We start from the raw sequence: 21,816 nt of genomic DNA on the forward strand, positions 1-21,816 counted from the left end.
GTTTTTGCATTAACTGCTTCTGGATATTTTGCCGGCATCAATAACTCTTTCACCGACTAATCTGCCTCTTCTGTAACAAGACTGTGAAGAGCACGTAAGCTCATAAATTGGCTCAAAATTAACTATTTCAGTCATCCATGGAAGTATCTGTGCCTTTTATTAACTGTACTTGCATTCATACTTTGGATTGGGTTTGTCATTGTCTTTTTATTATTAATACATGGTCATTACCTTCCTGAACACTCTACAGTGCAATACCAATTCCTGATGGGATTGTTTGGTATAAAGTATCTTTTGATATATAGGGCCCGACAGAGGTTATTCAAATTCCATATGTACTTAATCTTTCAATGAATGATGTATTATCACCTGGAGTTGTTTCTGATGATTGAGATGTAAAAGCAGTTAATTGTATGTTATCTAAACTAGAGTATTTTACTGTATTTGAAAGTGATGAAATTTATCAAACAAAAGAAAATTATGGAGACATGTTCTGTTATATTTATTATGGATAGCATTTCATTCATAGAGCAACTACCCCAAAGACAATTTTTAACTACACACAACAGGAACATTGTCCAGCTCCGCCAGTAGGGAGTTCTAAAACATACTCTGAAAAGTTTGCATATTGTTCTGGGCACAATGTTAGAAATGCTAAGTCGTATTATTTTAAATTGCCTGTAATGGAAATGCACAAACTCTTATTGACTGATACAAAATTTGCTTCCCGGTTGGCTATAGAAGGCTATGAAGTTGATTGACTTGAAGAGTGCATGGGGAACTAAAAACTGTCAAATAAGGAGAAGGGAAGCTTTATTCAGAGCATGCGTGATACCTGTTCAAATTATATTTTTAAATGAAATTGTACAACAGACAAGTTGTTTAGGCTTGGCGAAAATTAAAGAATTAAATGCACCAAGTATTCCTGTCGCTGCTGAGTTTCTATAAATGGCAAAAATATATGAATGCAACTGATGATCAGCTCCATGGGTGGATCCAAAATGGAACATGTCACACATCACTTTCATATCCTAGCGGGTGTTTTTTGTGGCCAGTGGACACAAATGGTTGTCATGCGCGTTTTGTAAACTCTACTGGGGTTTTTAGAAAGAATAGACCAGACCCTTGCTATGTGTCATCAGGACATTCGGGTATAGTAGCAACATACACTGTAGGGAAATGATGCCAGCAATGGTTAAAAAGTTCCTCACTATATGCTGTTAAAGAACACCTCAGTCTCCTGTCAAACAACACAGACTTGCAGGACTTCCTGTTAGGCCCAGAAGACAATGTAGAAAGGGCTTCTTATATGCAGTTTATATGAAATTTGGAAACTATTCCAACAAGTAGCCGCTACCCGGTTAAGGCAAATAGATCAGGAAAATTTACAGAAACCATTAGCTGTTGTAGATAATGGGATTAACACCTGGTCTGACCGCCTATAAACTTTAACCAACATTGTTTCATCTACTATAGTCATTGTGCAAAGCGACATGTCATTTTTACAACATGGGCAGAGCCAGCTTAGGTCCAATAAGCAGTTAGGTTGGACACCACAAATATTGAGATCTTGTTGCATTCCCTGGAAAATGTTAGTGAGAGGGATATTTTTTCAGCATTTAACTAGCCACGACAGCAGCAAATAATGGCTAGGAAAAAGGTTGCTTATGTTATGCTAAACATTGGAAAGTTAGAAAAGCTGCCTTTTACTGTGGCTGAAATACCATCTGCAGAATAGTTAATACATGGGGTTATCAATCTGCCTATTTCAACACTGCAATTTATATCCTGCTTAAAACACATTCCAGTGGGCAGATATGAAAGGCTGGGATATAGTCACATTCATGAGGTGTAGGAGCTACCCTTTTCACACAAATGTCTCAATGCCATGAAAGAGGTCTTTCTTAGTGGTAGTGAATGGGGTGTGCAAAGCTTCGGCAGCAAATTGAGGTTGCTATCTGAAGGGAGTTTAGGTCCCCTTGATTAGACCAGCGTTCCAGATGCTTTCCAATGGAAGCTATGTGCTTCTTAAAAGTGAGTGCTGTTGTGGAATGAGCTGGAATTGCTTTTGTAGTTTCGGTCTCCCAAACTGTCTCTTGTTGCAGTAATGTTCTTTTTCCCCCATGCAACAGTCAAAAGTAGCAGATATTTGGCCTGACATTGCTACTTCAAATGTGAATTTTGACAAGTTAAGCAGACTAAAAGCTTTATTGTTTCAAAAACATGTGGCGCTGACATCTGCACGCAAGACCTATGTACTGCAAGTGGTGAAATCATCTGCAGAAATACAGTCCCTATTAAATACAAACTTTCCGAGACACTTTGGTGAACTTGCGGGACAAAGTTTTAACTCTTCTAGTAATACAGGGATTGTACATTTCTTTAAGGTTGTTAGTTCTGGTTTCTGTAACACTTTTTCCTCTATATTTGGCATAATACCTTCAGCTATACACTCGATATTTTCAAGTATTTTGAGGGGATTTCTGATTACTTTAGCTATAATAGGTGGCATCTTGCTGTTGCAGTTTTTAATTTGCAATGGCTGTCTCATCCCAACAAGGAGGACTGATGCCACTTCCACCAGTGCAGCTGTGTCATGAACATATGATACAGTAGTTCGGAGCACCACTCCTGGTAGAACTGGAGTGGAACTGGTCTCTGTCACTCGTGTGCAGCCCGTGTTTCGATGACTCTCCTACCTTTTCAAATGTGCACTAAACGTTTGTCTTTCTACACATTTTTTAACTTCATTGGACATTGCTCTGTTGATGTTCTCATTGAGGACTCTTTACCAGACATACACTTTGAGAGTGTGTTTGCTATGTGACGCCATCTATGAGCTGCCCTTCATGGATCATGCATTGGGCACATAACGGAAAGTTTCTGCCTCAGCTGGAGCTCAGGCTTTGGAACATGAGTGCTCTTTGGTTTTCCTTGGCACTGATATGGTCACATTACCACCTGCCGAAGTGGAACATTTCCTTGCATTAATTGTCCTGGCTGACTTTTAAATTTGACTTCATTGACACCACTGCTAAGATTTTAAATTGTCCACTTTACATTTTTTACCTACATGCTCAAGTGTGTTTTAACTTGTCACTGTTGACATTTATGTATATATGTTTTCAAATATTGACTTTTAGTTGCCTTTTAACTTAGGAACTAGGCTGCTTTACCACTTCTGAACCAACAAGGGGAGGGATTTGTAGGGCATTTTTAGTGATGTCTGTAGGAATTTTATTTTAGCGACTTGGTCTGCTGCCTTTGCCCTATAGCCTAGTAACATTTCATTTTATTCATTTAGAATCGGCCACATTTGTGGTGATGTTTTATTTTTCTTTATCTTAATGTCATTTCACTTAGGAAAGCATTTACATTTCTTAGCACAACATTCTTTTCACTCTTTTTTCAAGGTTGCAACGAGATAGGTTTGTCAGCACAAGTGATACACTGCATTTCTAACATTTCACAGAAACATACGTATTTTTACATGGAGACACTGTCTCAGAACATTCATTGTTTTATTAAAAAAACATCTCTTTATCCCAAGCACTTTAGAGGAAGGTCCCAGCCAGACAACCACGACTGCATGCTGTCTGACTTCATTTACAGCTTCTCGCGGAGACTACCAGTTCCCTAGCCTACATGGGGATGGTGTCTCTGTAGATAACAGGCTTCCCCACTAATGTCATACTCAGGTATGGGAGATGATGTCTTCCTGGGGGATCTTGAAGGGTAAATTAGGGCTTATCCTGCTGTGCTCTAACATAGCTTACGTAGGAATCACATATATCGTACATAGTGACAGTATAGTGGGACTTTTCTTGTGTTTCACTTTTCTTGTCACCATTTTGCTTCTAGTATGTTTCATCATCCTCATTATTGCATCTCATGTTATTTTATCTAAGACACAGGTGATTCAATAAATCTTATTGAACCATTCCCTGCTTCGGTTTGTCTTTGCATGTGTGAGGTGAGTTAAACTGAGAGAAAATGATGAGATCTGATTCACCACGATTTCCCTGAGAAGTCAAAATGTCATGTGCCCAGTTGGCACAAATAATCCTTGCTCTTGGGTAGAGATTAGGTGCTGTTAGCTGGCTGTAAATGGAATAGGCAGACAGTTGTCACATGGTGTGGGATTCCACTCAGTTCCCCACAATTCAGGTGATGCTGCCGCATGCCGTACCGAATCCAGCTGTGATTTCATTTCAAATTGCATGTGAGGCTTAGTGGTTCAAGTCCCACAAGGGTATACAGAGAGTCCCTCAATCTTTAATCAGATCCTCAAAAAGAACCTTGAGACTCTAATCATGCCCTGTAACGATCCTAATTCAGTATACTGACAACCTCTTAGTGGCATCTGATACTCAATAATCTTGCAAACGAGAAACTATTGCATTGTTGAACCACCTAGCTGCGAATGTACATGAAGTGTCCCTGAGCAAGCTCTACATTGTCAGAAGGAAGTTTTGTAACTCAGATATCATACTGAGAAAGGCGTGAGGAAGGTGTTACAAGAAAGAATCTTGATGGTTCTTAAAATGAATTGGCCAACCACCCAGAGAGAAGTCAGGATGTTTTGGGAATTGGTGGGCTACTGTCACCCTAGGATGCCCAACTTTTCTCTAGTGGCCAAGCCTCTACAGAGGCTGACACATAAGGATGTGTCTAAGCCTAGAGCTGAGAGAAAGCCTCTGTTGTGTCCTTGCACTAGGAAGGCCTGATTACTTTAAAGCTTTTATTCTTTTCTGCAGTGGAGGGAGGGCTCCTCTCACTCAGTGATTCGCAGATGCACAGCTTACATTTCTGCTATTGTTGATCCTGTAGCCACAGGATTGTCTGGATGCGTTAAAGCCATGGCAGCAGTTGGTATAAGAATAGAACGGTGTAAAAGTATTGTGATGGGGCATCTTCTAACTGTTCTTGTGCCACATTTGTTGAGATCTTATTGACACATACTCGTACTTGACAAATAGCCAGTTGACAAGGTATGAACAGATTATACTGGCTCCCGAAAATGTGACCCTTAAGAGACGTGCAACTTTGAATCCTGCCACCTTCACGCATCTCTGAGAATAAAAATTATGATGGGGATGTTGAACTTGACTGTCTTAATGTCAGTGTACTTTGCACAAAGTCAATACCAGATATACAAGATGAGCCACAAGTAGAATCTGATTACATACTGTTTGTTGATGGGTCATGTGTAATAGGCAAGGAAGGAAATGGGGGTGCCTTTAATTTTCCATCCATCCTTGCGCCAAGTAGGGCCCAGCTTACTAGTCCTTGGTAAGTGGCCCGACTGTCAGGGCCTGATTCTAACTTTGGAGGACGGTGTTAAACCGTCCCAAAAGTGGTACAATATCGGGGGTAGCTGAAGCCTCCTGGCTTTGAGGGGTGTTCTCTGCACAAGTGGCTGAACTGATAGCTCTTACCAGAGCTTGCTCTGTCTCTGAACAGCTGAGAGTAACTATATTTACAGATAGTCAGTATGGCTTTGGTGTCGTTCATGACTTCGGACAGTTGTGATCACAAAGAGGATTTATGACTTCATCTGGATCCTCAATCTGCAATGTGGAACATCATGACATTGCTTGAAGCACTACAAGTGACTGCAAAAATTGCAGTTGTGAATTGTCCTGCTCACTGCAGTGGTGATGCTTATATGACATTGGGCAACCGTTATGCTGAACACGTTGCAGGATACTGTAATCATGGGTCACGAACATTCAACAGTGAATATGTAAATTAATCTTAAGGTGAGACCAACTATAACCTTTTGTTGTGAACAACTGATACCTAGGAGGAAGTGAAAAGATTGCATTAGGAAGTGTCAGAGGTGGAACAGCAGGGTTTGATCAGACCGGGATGTGTGAAGAGAGGTAATGATATGTGGGTTTCTGTAGATGGCAGACCAGTTTTGCCAGACACCATGCTATCCCCTATGGTAAGATATTTCTATGGACCTGCACACATTGGGAGGGATGCCATGGTTAGGTTATTCAGATTGCATTGGTTTAACCAACAAATTAGATTGGTGACTGAAGAATTGTACCACAGATGTGCTGTGTATCAACAGATTAATGTAGCTAAAAGAACAACAGTTACATTGAGTCAAATAGGAAGATCAGGAGGGCCATTCAACAGAATGCAGATGGAGTTCATCGCAAGGGCTGTGTGCCAAGGGTTGAGATATGTCCTAGCGACTCATGCTGGGAGGAGACCTACCCAACCAGAAGAAATGATAGTCTCACAGTAGCCAAGTTTTTGTTGAGGGAGCTGATACCTAGGTTTTGTTTCCTGATCGCCGGAGTCAGACCAAGGAACTTATTTAATTGATGCAGTCCTGAAAATGTTGTGTGCAGCATTACAAGTGGAGAAGAGGCTACATTGCATGAGTCGGCCAGAGGCTTCTAGCATAGTGGAGCAGGTGAATGGATTGTTGAAATCCAGATTGGCCAAAGTGTGTGCATCAACAACTCTGAGGTGGCCAGAATATTTGCGTCTTGTGCTAATGAATCTTCATAGTGTTCCTGACAGAAAAACTGTATTGTCTCCTCATGAGATAATCATGGGGAGACCAATGAGACTGCCTGCAGTGTGGGCAAATGCACTTGTGAACATTAAGGATGACCGGGTTCTTGACTATTTGAAGGAACTCGCTGATGTGGTCCATTCTGTGTCTAGCCAGGTTGAAACTGTTGCAGCCTCTGTATGTCTGGAGTAGTGCCATAATCTCAGTCCTGGCAACTGGATTTTGGTGAAGAAACACGTTTGGAAAATGTGTCTGTTGCCTAGGTGGTGTGGACTGTACCACGTCATCCTAGTGAAAAATACTGATGTTAAATGTGGGGTCTTCACAGCTAGATTCATGCAGCCCACCCTCGTAGACTGGAGTGTCCTTGATGATGTGACAGTACCTCTTCCTGAAGTGCAACTCAGAACTGAGAGGTAGCAAGAAGAGGGTGCACAGGGTGCTGAGATTCGGCAAGTACCTGTGACAGCACATCCTGAACCTGAGGGGGGTCTTGATGAACTGACAGTTGAAGAGTCTTGGCCTGAACTGTTACCTGGGCCAGACTCAGACCCTGACGAAGGGTCTAGTGCTGTGTCACACCGAGCAGAAACAAGGACTGTTGGCCTAGAAGGCAAGAAAGAGAGAGATTAAAAATGCCTCTGGAATGAGGACTGAGTACTGTCCCAGAGGATACTGAGGATTCTGACCTGAGTGATAGTGAAAGTGAACAACATGTACTCAGGAGATCAAAAAGAGTTAGAGTGCCATGTCGGAGGTATTCATCCCCTGAATGGACATATCTTGATGATAATGATTGTAAAGGGGTAATCTGTGATTTGGGGAAAAGGAGAGAGATCCCAGTTGAGCCTCTGCAAACCGGAACTGCAACTTGAACTGAGTACTAATGCCATGATCATCTGAACTGAACTATGATTTGTAGGTAATAAAAAGGACCTTGTATAAAAAGCATTAAGAAGATTCCCCAGGCCTGAGGCAGCAGAAGGATCTTAACGGTGTCATTTAGAAGAAGACAGAGTAAGGCTAGGGAAGTCTCACAATGATTCTGTAAACAATTTAATTGCACATCCTTTGAAATTTGTTTTGCCAATTGCAGTTAGAAAAGAAGTAGAAAAGTACAGAGAAGTCCCTGTTGCTAATAATCTCTATTCCACGGTCTGATTCTAGAGAAGTTATGGAAACTAATATTATAAATAGATGTAGCTATATATCAGTAGGGGTGTTCTTGTTATTGTTGAAGTACTAATTGTTCTCCTTGTAGGATTATCTTCACCTACATTATAAGTTGTATATTTATATAGCATTGCATAGTTATGTGTTTATTTAATCTCTTCCTATTGTTTTTGGAAGAGGAAAACCCATGTAGTGTTCTCTATTTGCTCCGGCTCGCGACATCGGCGCGTTGGACTTTGATTAATTCGCACACAGGTTTTGCGAACCGGGTTGACAAGAGACGTTCGATGTAGAACGTGCAGAAGTAAAATGGACAGCAAAGAGGGAGGCGAGTTAACGGAGGAGCTGCTGGCCGGTGTCTGTTTGTTGAGGTGGTTTCTCTTTCAACAAATAAACTTATGAAGATTACTTGCATGCCGGTGTGCTTTTTAACTCTACCTTGTGGCGACGAGCGGAGCAGAGAAACCATCCACACAACGAATCCACGCATGAAAAGAAAGAGGTGAGAGCTCAAAACATGTTGATCCTCTGAGCTTAACCTGAACAGAGGGTGGAGGCCCCGCCTCACTCACAAGCACTTCAACAACTAGAATGCTAACCTTAAAATCTGGAACTATTTTCATCCAAATAGAAATGCCATGTTTTCTCTCCAAAGGAATACTGAAAAGTGAATTGATGTATAGTTTGTGGTAAACTTATTATAGTCATTCGAACTTTATATTACAGACTTCAGTTAAAATAACAGTTGGTTAACACAGTATCATTTCACTGGATTCAGTATGCAGGCTGTGTCACCACTCTTCCTGGAGACTCCTGGTGATCCACCAATTATATGGAAGCGTTGGTTTGATGCATTTGAAACATATATGGGGGCATTAGGAGCTGCAATAATTAGAACGGAAAGGAAAAAATGACTTTTATTACACTCGCTTGGCTTTGAGGGCAGAGCTACGCTTAAACATTTACCTGACATACAAATACAGCAAGACAAAGAACTTGATGAATTCCAAGAAGCAGTAAAAAAACTGGAAATTAGGTTTAATGAACCTCCAAGTTAGGTTGTGTTAAGACACAAATTCTTCAAACGCACACAGAATTCAAATGAAGACATTGATACGTACATATCAGCATTGATAGCAGAATGTGAATTCGAAAATTTTAGTGATCAGCTAATTAGAGACCAAGTCAACTCCGACTGTTTGGACAAAAACATACGTCAGAAACTTTTGGCATTGGGAATTGCATTTTTTAACTAAATCAGGCATTCTTTAGTGAATTGAGTCTTCACTTTGGCTTTCACCTTTAGTATTCGCTAAAAAAAAAATGGTGAGCTTAGAGTATGCATAGACTTACATGCTCTCAACAAAGAGATTTGGATTGATTCCCATCCTTTGACAAAAATTAAGGATTTGTTAGCTCAGGTGGCCGGTGCTAAGTTCTTTACTAAGTTAGATCTAACATCTGCCTACCACCAAATAGAATTACAACCTGAATCCAGGCACTTTACAGCTTTTGTTTCACTGTGGGGCACCTATCAGTATTGTCGGTTGCCTTTCGGTTTAGCATCAGCAGCATCAGTTTTCCAGAGAGATATATAAAATCTACTAAAAGGCATTGAAAGAGTAGCGATTTTCTAAGATGATGTCTTAATATTTGGGTCAGATCGTCAATCCCATGATGTCACACTCAGACAAGTTCTTTCTATTTTTCAACAGCAATGTGTTATATTAAAAAGAGGAAAATGTGAATTTCTCAAAGAAGAAGTTGAATACTTGGGCCATGTGATTTCTTGTTTGGGTGTCAGTCCCAAACCAGGTTTGGTTTAGAACATACTTGATGCACCTCCCCCCGCTGATAAAAGCGGTGTTAAAAGCTTTCTTGGTCTTTGTGAATTCTATTCATGGTTTATTAAGGATATTACTTCCAGAGTCAGGCCGATCTCAAACCTGCTTAAAGCTACAGTAGAATTTAACTAAAGTTGCGATTGTGTTGCTGCATTTGAGTGGATTAAGCATCAGCTTTCTAAATGTGTGGCGCTTAAGCCGTTTAATCCAGAACTGAAGTCTGTGATCACTTTTGATGCCAGTAATGTTGGTTTAGGTGCAGTTCTCACTCAACAAACACTTGAGGGTGAAAACACTGTAGGATTTGCTTCCAGAGTCTTAAGAGACTCAGAATGGCTTTATTTAGTGATTGAAAAGGAGCTCTTAGCCTGCTGGTGGGCAACAGAGAAATTTCACACTTATCTCTGGGAAACAAAGGTTTTACTCCAAACAGATCACAATCCTCTTATTTTTATTCTTAGTGGGAAGAATGTTATGAATTGTTCACCCAGGATTGCAAGGTTCTCAGCTTGTCTTCTTCAATTTCAATTTGAAATTCAACACATTTCTGGGGGTAAAAATGCGTGAGCTGATTATTTATCTAGGTTTCCTGCAGTTTCCTCACCTCATGTTTTGAAAGATGAATGTGACGATGAAACTTGCTTAGTTGCGTCTCTAGAACTAGATGAAGCAGGTCCATTTTCTGAAGCAGAATGGATTTCTGCTACAAACAATGATCCAATTTTGAGATCTGTTTCCAAGTTTATCAGCGAGGGGTGACACAAGAAGAAATCACTGGAACCTGGTATCCGACCTTTCTTCAAAATAAAGGAGGAATTATCGTTGGAGTGTGGGTTAGTTATGAGATCTGACAAATTGATACCCCCTCAAATTTTCAAACAACAAATCAGAACAAAAAACCATGATGGACACTTAGGTTCGACTTTCACTAAACATAGGGTGCATTCCTTTTTCTGGTGGCCCCAAATGGATAGAGAGGTGGATGATGTGGTCAAGGGATGTTTTATATGCGCTTCTAGCTATAAAGTCCTTAAAACATGTGTGCCACCTTTAATGCCCATTGAACTTCCTGAGCCACCCTGGGTAAAAGTAGGTATCAATTTGATTGGTCCCTTTTAAACCCTACCTTCAAATTCGAAGTATACTTTAGTTCTATTGGATTATTACTCAAAATGGCCAGAAGTTAGATTCATTAGTGAACCCAATTCAAAGGCGATAGTGAAATTCATCAGAGATGTATGCATGAGGGAAGGATTTCCTGAGTGTATTGTTTCTGATAATGGGGTTCAATTTGTTTCTAATGAGGTTGAACATTTTTTCAGGAGTAGTGGTATTAAACATTTAAAAAGTTCTTTGTTTAATCCACAGACTAATGGTCTTGTAGAACGCTTTAACTGGGTCCTGGGTGATTGTATAAAGTGGGCCATACAGAACAAAGTTGATATTTACTCAGCTACTCAGTCAATGTTGTCTATAGGACTATACTCCAATTGTCCACTTTGGTTTCTCCATTCGAATTATTACGTAGAAGGAAACCAGACGAGTTTAAACCTACATGGATGTTCCAGTTGCTGAAACAAGAGGTGTGTGTTCAGGGCTTGGATCATTTTGTAAGAGAAAATGTAGCTAGAGCACAAACTTCACAGAAACGTCACTATGATGAAAGGAGGAAGGTGTCCAAGATGTCTGTGAATGCTGGGGATTTTGTGAAAATCAGGCATGGGGTTTTCATCAAGAAAGGTGACTCTAAGTTTTCATCTCCTGTGTTGGTTAATAAAGTATGTGGAAATGCTGTCAGGGTAGAGGGTGGTCATTGGAGGAATGGGTCTAAGGCTGTGAAGGTTCGTTCACCAGCTAATACAAGCTATTTATGCAGCGAAGTGGATAGTCATAATAACGGTGTTATTCAAAATTATGTTTGCAAAGAACAAGATGGTGCCAGCAAAAGCTGTGATTATTTCGCCATTGTACGCAGAAGTACTCGTGTAAGACGTAAGCCTTACAGATTTAGATGAGTCAGAGCTGTGATGATTTCTTCATTGTACTTGTAGTACTCATGTGAGGCGTGAACCTTACAGATTCAGATGATTCAATATCTTTGTTTTATTGTATGGCATAATTTTGTCCTTAGTTCAATTGTACTATTTTTCTACTAAGCTTTACTTTATTATCTGTTCTTTTTGTTATTAGGCAAGTTTCCTTTTTTTGGGGTGTTTAAAATCCTCTGTAAGTTTTTGACAGTATTGAATAGTGAATTTATAGTTGATTTTAATGCATTGTCTTAAGTTATATATTTATATAGAATTGCATAGTTATGTGTTTATTTAATCCCTTCCTATTGTTTTTGGAAGAGGAAAACGCATGTAGTGTTCTCTATTTGCTCCAGCTCATGACATCGGCGCACTGGACTTTTATTAATTTGCGCGCCGGTGACGCGAAACAGTTTGACAAGAGACATTCGATGTAGAACGTGCGGAAGGAAAACGGACAGTAAAGAGGGAGGCGAGTTAACGGAGGAGCTGCTGCCCGGTGTCTGTTTGTCGAGGTGGTTTCTCTTTCTACAAATAAACATATGAAGATTACTTGCCTGCCGGGTGTGCTTTTTAACTCTACATTGTGGCGACGAGGATGGGATAGAGAAACCATCCACACAACAAATCCACGCACGAAAAGGAAGAGGTGAGAGCTCTCAACATGTCGATCCTCTGAGCTTAACCTAAACAGAGGGTGGAGGCCCCGCCTCACTCAAAAGCACTTCAACAACTAGAACGCTAACCTTAAAAAACTGGAACTATTTTTGGCCAAATCTAAACGCCATTTTTTCTCTCCAAAGGAATACTGAAAAGTGAATTGATAGATAGTTTGTGGTAATCTTATTATAGTCATTCGAACTTTTTTTACAGACTTCAGTTAAAATAACAGTTGGTTAACACAGTATCATTTCACTGGATTCAGTATGCAGGCTGTGTCACCACTACCACCCTTCCTGGAGATTCCTGGTGAACCACCAATTATATGGAATCATTGGGTTGATGCATTTGAAACATATTTGGGGGCATAAGGAGCTGCAAGATTTAGACCTGAAAGGAAAAAATTCCTTTTATTACACTTGCTTGGCATTGAGGGGAGTGCTACGTTTAAACATTTACCTGACATACAAATGCAGCAAGACGAAGAACTTGATGAATTCCAAGAAGCAGTAAAAAAACTGGAAATGAGGCTTAATGAACCTCCAAGTTTAGTCGTGCAAAGGACTGTTTTGTCTGTACATAGATACCTTTGTCAGTGGCAGAAGGAATTACCTATCACAATATTCTTCTTACTTATGGTGTTATGTGTAGCCTTCTGTTAAGTCTGTTTTATGGAAAGGGACATTTGCAACATTATTAATCGAATTATGATTTGGTACTTTCTGAAATTCCATTGTTTAAGTATTTGAAACGTCATTTTCATGCTAAAACAATGGATACAGTTAACTGTTTCCTTAAACCGAATTTGACGTTAGACACAGCTTATGATCATTGAAACAATTTGACATGTTATTTGACTGAGGTTGAGAAGAAATTTTGGGATTTAACGGAAGACAGGAAGAGAGCCATAGATTCAAGGGGGAAAACAGTATAGGATCAGAGCTATAAAGGACAGTGGAAAGAGGAAGAAACAAAACATCAAGACTTAGGAGTTATGCCTGCACTACTTCTAGATTGGCAACATAGAGGGAAAATATGTGTCAGTAGAGGAAAAATCTTCTCTTCACACTAAGTTCATCGGTAGCAGTGATTCTGACCATATTTTTGAATATGTAGGGACATGGCTTATTTTCTTGGGAGGACAAGACCCTGTTATTCCTGAAGTTTATTTTGGTTGTGGGGAATGTGCATCCTTCAAATTACCCAGAGGTTGTTATGGTACATGCTATTTAGGTGTAGTTTTCCCAAAGATTTGTCATGCGGAACATTTGAAGGATCTTGTGTGAGAAACAAAAACTAGAATTAAACAAGATAGTATTGGTGCTGAAATTGGGGGAGACATTTTTTGGTGCAGTGATTCCATCTGTAGGTGTAATCTTAAATGATCTCAAGATTAGACAATTGTCCACCATAGTGGATAAATTGTCAAACAAGTTCCTTATTGGCTGCAGATACTGAAATGATAGCTTTGGGATCCATGGTTTTGCAGAATAGTATTGCGTTAGACATCTTTTTCGCGAAAGAGGGCGGAGTCTGCAAAATGTTAATGGTCAAGTACTGCTGTACCTATAGACCTCCCTGACAAAAGTGAGGACTCAAAGAAACACATTAAGGGCATTACTGATCTGAAAGGAGTTTTCAGGGAATTAGAAGCTACAGGTGTTTGGGAAGCAATTGGAGACTGGTTTTCTACAATTGGCAGAGCATTTTAAAACTTAGGAAGTGGAATAGTGGGTTCCCTTATTGTTATCGTTATCTGTGCGATATGTCTGTTTATTTTCTTTAAGGGATGCAAGGGAATAAAAGCAAGGAAAGAAGGACAACACAGGAAGGGATTGAAAAGATCTAGAAGGGATATTTAAATAAAGGAGAGTCAGTGTAGATTTTATGATGACATGAAACACCTGGAAAATACTAGACAAAAGTTGTTGAGCACTTGGACTTGATCTCATCTGATAAGGATTCATATGTGTGCTATTGTGATGGCTAACATCGCCATCAGAGGGTGGGACTGGAGTAGTTCAAATTAGACTCCATCCTCTACGCGATATCATTGTGCAATTTTGCATTTATTTTTTAAATCATATTTACTGCGTACATTAAATAATATTAACGTGTGTGAACATTTAAACAAATTAATTAAATGTAACTACTGAGATATTAAAGCTTTAAAAATATGCACGCTAATGTTCGTTTCACATTTCTTTCATGTATTCATTCTTCACTTTTTATATTTACACTCAAATTACTTTTGCATATGCAAATATGTATTGTCTTATTTCGGTTCTGCATTTATTCTCCAAGTTATATGTGTGCATATATAATCATATATTCAAAATGCACAGTAAGGGGCTCATTATGACTTTGGCAGACGACGGAGGCCGCCCACCAAAGTTCCGCGTTTATGCGGCCGTCCCTCCGCGGGCCCTATTGCGGGTTTCCCGCTGGCCCAGCAGGAAACACACCACAACATTGACGTCAGCTCGTAATCAAGCCAGTGGCAATGTTGAGGTGCATCGAGTGCAATAGCACCCGTCACACTTTTCACTGCCCGTAATTCAGGCAGTGAAAAGCGCAACGGGGCTGTCCATGGGGGCCCCCGATAGCCCCTTTCTGCCATTCTATGCATGGTGGTCTGATCGCCATGCAAAGGCTAGTGGAAAGGGGACTCATAATCCGGAGGGCAGCGCTGGTCTGGCAGATTACGAGGGCCGAGACCGCCAGGCTGTCGACTGGTGGAACCCTGGCGGTGTTGGAGGTCAGACCATGCGGCTCCGCAATGGTCGTAATGTGGCAGTCGGACCCACTCTATGGCGTAAAAATAATCAGGGCCTAAATGTTTAGTTAAAGCTACCCTAATTAAAGGCCTTAATTTTTAAATGTATTTTGCTTGGTTAATGTGTCCTTTCTTTTGCAGGTGCCTTTTCAACATTGCATTTACTAGAGAAATCAGTAATGTTGTATCTATTTGTTTATTGAGAGCAAGGCTTGAGAAGAGAAATCTTGGCAAGAAATGTGACGACCTAATAAGCAGCTGAGGCCGCCTATTCATTCATCACTTATCATGAATGGGGAATACTCAAGGGTGCAGTAACTGCCCAAGTTCCACCAGATGAGAAAATCAGGTGATGTTGCAAATGCACACCACAAGAAGAGAGATGATTGGCTTCGGGTGTAGGGAAATAGATGTGATTGTTACTGAAGGTTCTGTTTGTTTTTATTAATGTTCAAACCGTTAGAAGATAGAGTACATTCCCTTAGACTTTGAGGGGTACAGACCTATCTGCACCCTTTATTCTTGCAAGTGTGAAGACTCATGCTAAACACTTATTCCAATTCTGGAAGACTTCTCCTGGAGTCTTCCCTATGCTGCCACCTTCTTGAATTTCCGAATTTCCTTGAGAACCTTTTTACGAACCATCCTTATTCGAAAACTTAGCACCTTGATTAGATGTCTTTAGAATGTTATGTTTAGGAGAGAGGATCAAAGTTTATTTAAGGAACATCTATTTCTAATTCAGAGTTTCTTTATTACTTTAACTGTGATTATATTGTTATTTTATCCTACTGAGACTGAACCTATTGCGATGTTTCAGTTTGTCAGTTGCAATCTTATATCTTTTAAATATTCTTCTGACATGCGTATATATTAGCCCGATTATTGATTGGTAATACACGTATTTAACTTCAATCACTAATTCCTGATTCTTATTGCGTGGCAAAAAGGGCTTCGTGAAAATTGAATTGTTTAATTAGTGCTGACTCCTTCTGTGTCTCACTCAACTTAAAAAGATCCATCAGATGAGAGATTGTAAATCACGCAACAGTGTGCTCTCAGAAGTATGACAGCCTGTCAACTAGTAAGTTGACAAGCCTTAATTTTAACTAAAGAGGCAGGTTATTTGGTTCAGCTTACTTGACACTGCAACTTACATCTGCCCTGGGAGAGGGAAGCCTTTGTCCACCTTGTTTATCCAAGAACTTTAGCCCTGAGTCCATGTAGGAATGTTTAGGAAAAATCAAAACACCTTCTTAGTATTATGTACCATGCTTCTGTTCTGAAATGCTGTCAAACCTCAATAAATATAAATACCGAGATAATTAATAGTGCAGGGGACAGAAACTGAAATAATACAGACAATGAGACGAAAAAGTGAGTCCTAGATAGACCTCGCTGCCAATCGAATACACATCGAAAGAGTAAACGAACTACATCCTAGAAACACTGTGTACAAATGGCATGCTTCTGTTTACTTCCTTCTGAAAACTTAGGTAAACTCACTATTTTTGCATTTGACAGAATGATTTCATGGCCACCGTTCGACAACTGCCTTCCTGAGCTCCAGAGCACTAGCGACTTTGAAGACGTCGGCAGCCAATAAACCACGCAGCTGGAACTGAAAGCTTTAACATCTCCGCAGTACAGTGTTTGAAGTGCTGGCGTTTAGGGAAAAGATGACGAAAATTACAGTCACGTAAAAAAGATGGCGACTATAAATTCCAGAGTATTCTTTGGTCTCAACTCTGTGCAAACTTTGTAGCACGAATTCAGCAGAGGGCAACGTTTACAACGCGACTTGAAATGTTCTAAACCGTTTGATTTTTTTATTTATTTTAGATTTTATTTTATATGATACTCAACACCTGACCCGTCAACTACCTGAGCAATTTGGGAATCCAGCCAATTTGTTATTTGGAAACACATGTGCTATTTGTATCCATGACTCCAGAGTCCTGAAAAAGAGCTCCCTGCTTTCACTTTATCATCTGTGAATGGAGGGCTTACGTATTTGCTTTTCAGACAGAATTCGATGGTTTGAAGCTATGAGCTCTTTTTTCCACCTGACAGCCAAATCGACTTCAAAGGACAGAATGTCCGCTTTAAAGCGCACACGTGGGTGATGGAGGGGTTCCTGCTCTGATATTTGTAATATCGTTTGCACCCAACTGCTGCTGCTCCAAAAAAAAAAAAAAAAAAGAAAGTCTGGCTGCCGCACTTTAACTACATTTGCTAAATGTTCCATTTAAATAAATGTCTTTTTGGATTGCCAGGAAGCTTTCTTAAAAGAAGTATGTGTGTTAAATATTTGCCAGATCCTAAATGATAAATCACACTGAATTACAAGTAAAGAAATGAGTTTTCTTATAAAATGTGTGAAAACAAGTTAAAAAACATAGTCGAACCTGGCATCCAGTAGCAATTGCACACTTTTACCTATTATCTGAAAAAATAAGTGCTTATGTAGACCAAAAACCATATGAGTTCCTGAGATCTGGTCTGCTACATGCATCAGTATTTAGTTAGTTGTATGTAGTGCCATTTAAATCATGTAAACATCTACTTATAGCTAGCTCTCAGAGGTTGTTGCCCTTGGCAGTACATGACATCATCTAGCAGTAGGGAACACGGAATTCAGCTGCTGTTTTATTTAAATAGCGCACCTCTGGTGTCTGGTGTGATAGTTTTCGCACAAAGTACGATGTGCAGTAGACTGTTAGGTGTGAGTGCTATAAGTATGTCAGCACTGTTAGGTGTGCTGTTTGGTGGGGCCACCAATAAGAGCGACGTTTGTCCCGTTTATGGATAGTTTTTTAAGTATTTAAACTCCCTTGGATTCTGCGAGACAAAAAGATAACATTTGGTGACCGTGTAAGGCTTTGCTGGTGTTGACAGTGTGGTGCAGTGTAAGGGGAGTCTAGCAGTGTATCATCCGGCATTCCTAGTTTAGTGTTGTTTCAGCTTGTTGAAAGGGCTGTGTTATATTTCTAAATACCATATACTCCAAAAGTGGAATGCGAACCACGAATGGACCCCAAACCTATGTGACCTTGTAGAGGGTCGCTGGGACTATTAGAAAATAGTGAGAGTTAGCAAAATAACCCTCCCCAAGACCCTGAAAAGTGAGTGCAAAGGGCACTAAAGTTCCCCTAAGGACAAAATAGTCGTGTTAGAGGGAAAATGCAAGGAAAACACAAATCAGCAATGCAACAACGATGGATTCCTGACTGAGGGTACCTGTGGAACAAGGGGACCAAGTCCAAAAGTCACAAGCAGCTCGGAGATGGGCAGATGCCCAAGAAATGCCAGCGGTTGGTGCAAAGAAGCTCTTACTAGGCTGAAGAACTGTGAATACTGCAGGAACGACAAGGGCTAGAGACTTCCCCTTTGGAGGATGGATCCCCCACGCCTTGGAGAGTCGTACAGAAGTGTTTTCCCGCCGGATGGACGCCAACAAGCCTTGCTACACGCAAATCGTGCGTTTGGCGTTTTTGGACGCAGCTGGGGCCCAGGAGGGACCAGAAGGTCGCAAATTGGACCTGCAGAGAGAGGGGACGTCGAGCAAGACAAAGAGCCCTCACTGAAGCAGGTAGCACCCGGAGAAGTGCCAGAAACAGGCACTACGAGGATGCGTGAAACGGTGCTCGCCGAAGTTGCACAAAGGAGTCCCACGTCGCCGGAGACCAACTTAGAAAGTCGTGCAATGCAGGTTAGAGTGCCGTGGACCCAGGCTTGGCTGTGCACGAAGGATTTCCGCCGGAAGTGCACAGGGGCCGGAGAAGCTTGCAAAGTCGCGGTTCCCAGCAATGCAGCCCAGCGAGGTGAGGCAAGGACTTACCTCCACCAAACTCGGGCTGAAGAGTCACTGGACTGTGGGGGTCACTTGGACGGTGTCGCTGGATTCGAGGGACCTCGCTCGTCGTGCTGAGAGGAGACCCAAGGGACCGGTAATGCAGCTTTTTGGTGCCTGCGGTTGCAGGGGGAAGATTCCGTCGACCCACGGGAGATTTCTTCGGAGCTTCTGGTGCAGAGAGGAGGCAGACTACCCCCACAGCATGCACAAGCAGGAAAACAGTCGAGAAGGCGGCAGGATCAGCGTTACAGAGTTGCAGTAGTCGTCTTTGCTACTATGTTGCAGGTTTGCAGGCTTCCAGCGTGGTCAGCGGTCGATTCCTTATCAGAAGGTGAAGAGGGAGATGCAGAGGAACTCGGCTGAGCTCATGCATTCGTTATCTAAAGTTTCCCCAGAGACAGAGACCCTAAATAGCCAGAAAAGAGGGTTTGGCTACCTAGGAGAGAGGAAAGGCTACTAACACCTGAAGGAGCCTATCAGCAGGAGTCTCTGACGTCACCTGGTGGCACTGGCCACTCAGAGCAGTCCAGTGTGCCAGCAGCACCTCTGTTTCCAAGATGGCAGAGGTCTGGAGCTATGCAGCCGTGTTGTAACAGTTTAGTACATATCTTCTTGCATGCTAAACGATGCAGCCATATTACAGAAACTAGAGAAAATACATTGTGCGCCGTGTTTGCCACTTCCAAACAAACAGGAAAACAATGGTAGAAAGCCCGGATTTACTGGCCCTTTTTACCAAAGTGATGTGAATTTACCACGAATATTTGTGGTGAGATTGACACTCAAATGCAAATCATGTTTTGCCTTTGAAAGGTGCTTCAAGAGGACATGGGTTTTCCCATGCAAACTCCCATGGGTTTTGGTGCAAATCTCTATCTATTAAATAGGGATTCTGCCAAACAATTACTCCTACTGGAGGCAAGCATTACAGAGGCATATGTTTCAAAACTCTCCACATTTTGCAACTTTGTATGTGTACAGTACAGTGCAGCACACAGGCAATGGGGTAAAGTATTAAAGTATAGCTTTTGTACGGGAAGGGTCCCCTTCCAGAACGCAACACCCTTGCTCTATAGTGCAAGGGTGGGTCTGCCAGTACAAGAAGAGTGGAAAACAGTGGCATATCTCAGTAGAAATGCTGCTGCTCCCCTCTCTCTCTTTCAGACCTCGCATCAACTTCGGTTTCTGTGCTCTGTTGTGTGAAAAGTTATAATATCTGCCCCTTAATGTAGCCAGAAAATTTGTTTATAAATTATTTTATATGTAGAATTGGGTGTTTAACAAAGAAATCCTCATCCACAGAAAATGTTTTCCTTATTAATAGAAAACATTGCTTTTGAACTATTTCAATACCAGTGCCTACTGTTCTCAAACTTAGTCCCATCTTTCACAAATGAAAAATAGAGTTGTCATAACTTTTTATACCAATGCAAGTTTCTATACAAGACGCCCATGTTACCTATCTCTGATTTTCAGGCCTTAATTCTTACTTGGCCAGAAATATCAAAGCAGTATTCCAGCTCCATGGAATTACCAATACCATACCCATCTGTAATTCCAGAGGAAACATTGAAAATGAAATTTTCCTGCATCTGTAAATTTCGGTTTGGTAATGCTGCTTTACAAGCCAAATCAGGAATTACAACCCACTTGTAATAAGTGCTTCAGTGTTTCATATACGTTTCACAATCTGTGATCACTCTGAAGGAAATAAAGTGCCAATCTGTAAGAAATCTGTATAAACTCAGCATCAAAATAAATGTATTTCTGCTGAAATGAGTAAAGGATGATTTGAGGCATCTAAAGAAGTCACAATCTCATTTTGTCTTGTAGCCACTTCCCGGTACCTTCCAGTACAGGGATTGTGACAAGTGACAAGTTTAAACTGAGTTTAGAATGGAGGTTGCTCTGGCTTTCGTATGTTCTCAGGTGCTGTCAGATTCGATCACCTCATTGTGGTGAGGCGGTAGGTTTGTGTGCAATTAGTGTGTGTCAAATGTTTAACTCTGATAGGCAGGCATAGTGGGTAGGGGATGTGCCTCCTTCAGAGAAGGGTGGGGACGGTGGACCCGTTATTTGCAGTTATTGATAAAATGATTTATTGAAATATGTTCCAAAATAGGAAAATATGTCATATTCCTCACAGGGTGGATACTCTGTGCCTAATATTTGATGTCAGTCTTCACAGTGTCAGTATTATAAATAAATATGTTTATTTTGTTATTTAGGGCACACATAAAATAGTCAAAGTTTACTGTAGAGCTGCAGCTCTTAACGTTTTGACTTCTGAGCACCAGCACTGAATCACTGCTGGAAGTCAGAAATCCCCATCTCAGTAATTTCTACATTCAGATCCTCAAAACAATACACTAAAATACAGAAACAAGTTAACATCAAACAGATATGCACATTATAAAACATGTCCCCTAATTCACAAACAACAACATGCAAAAACCAAATAATTATTTTAATGGAAAGGTCAAAGTTCTTTAAAATGTTGTTTCATTTCTAAAAGATAGCAGACTGTACTAAGCTCTAGATCCTAGATCGTCACTTTGCCTTTCTTGCCCTTAATGCATACTTTCGTTTTGTCCGGGCATATGACTGGTTCATGTGACACCATCAATCACCAATACTAGATTCTGTTTGATGTACTTGTTCTGCTCCCACAAATCAAGATAATTATACCAACCTAATTGTAGCTTCCAATTTGAAATCCCTTCATATTTTTAGAACATTTTAACATTTTCATTTTTTTAAATATATCTATACTTTATTAATCTGCTAATAAGTAAGATACCAAACAATGTCGGAACCCAATAGTAGGCATGGTGGACCTCCAGGGGTCCTCGGATCCCAGATTAAGAATCCTGCTGTGGTGGACATATGCAAGCAGCTAGTATTTTGTCAACTATGTTGGCTGTTTTTTGAGCAATATT

The sequence above is a fragment of the Pleurodeles waltl genome, chromosome 5 (assembly GCF_031143425.1).
Source record: "Pleurodeles waltl isolate 20211129_DDA chromosome 5, aPleWal1.hap1.20221129, whole genome shotgun sequence".
Taxonomy (NCBI): domain Eukaryota; kingdom Metazoa; phylum Chordata; class Amphibia; order Caudata; family Salamandridae; genus Pleurodeles; species Pleurodeles waltl.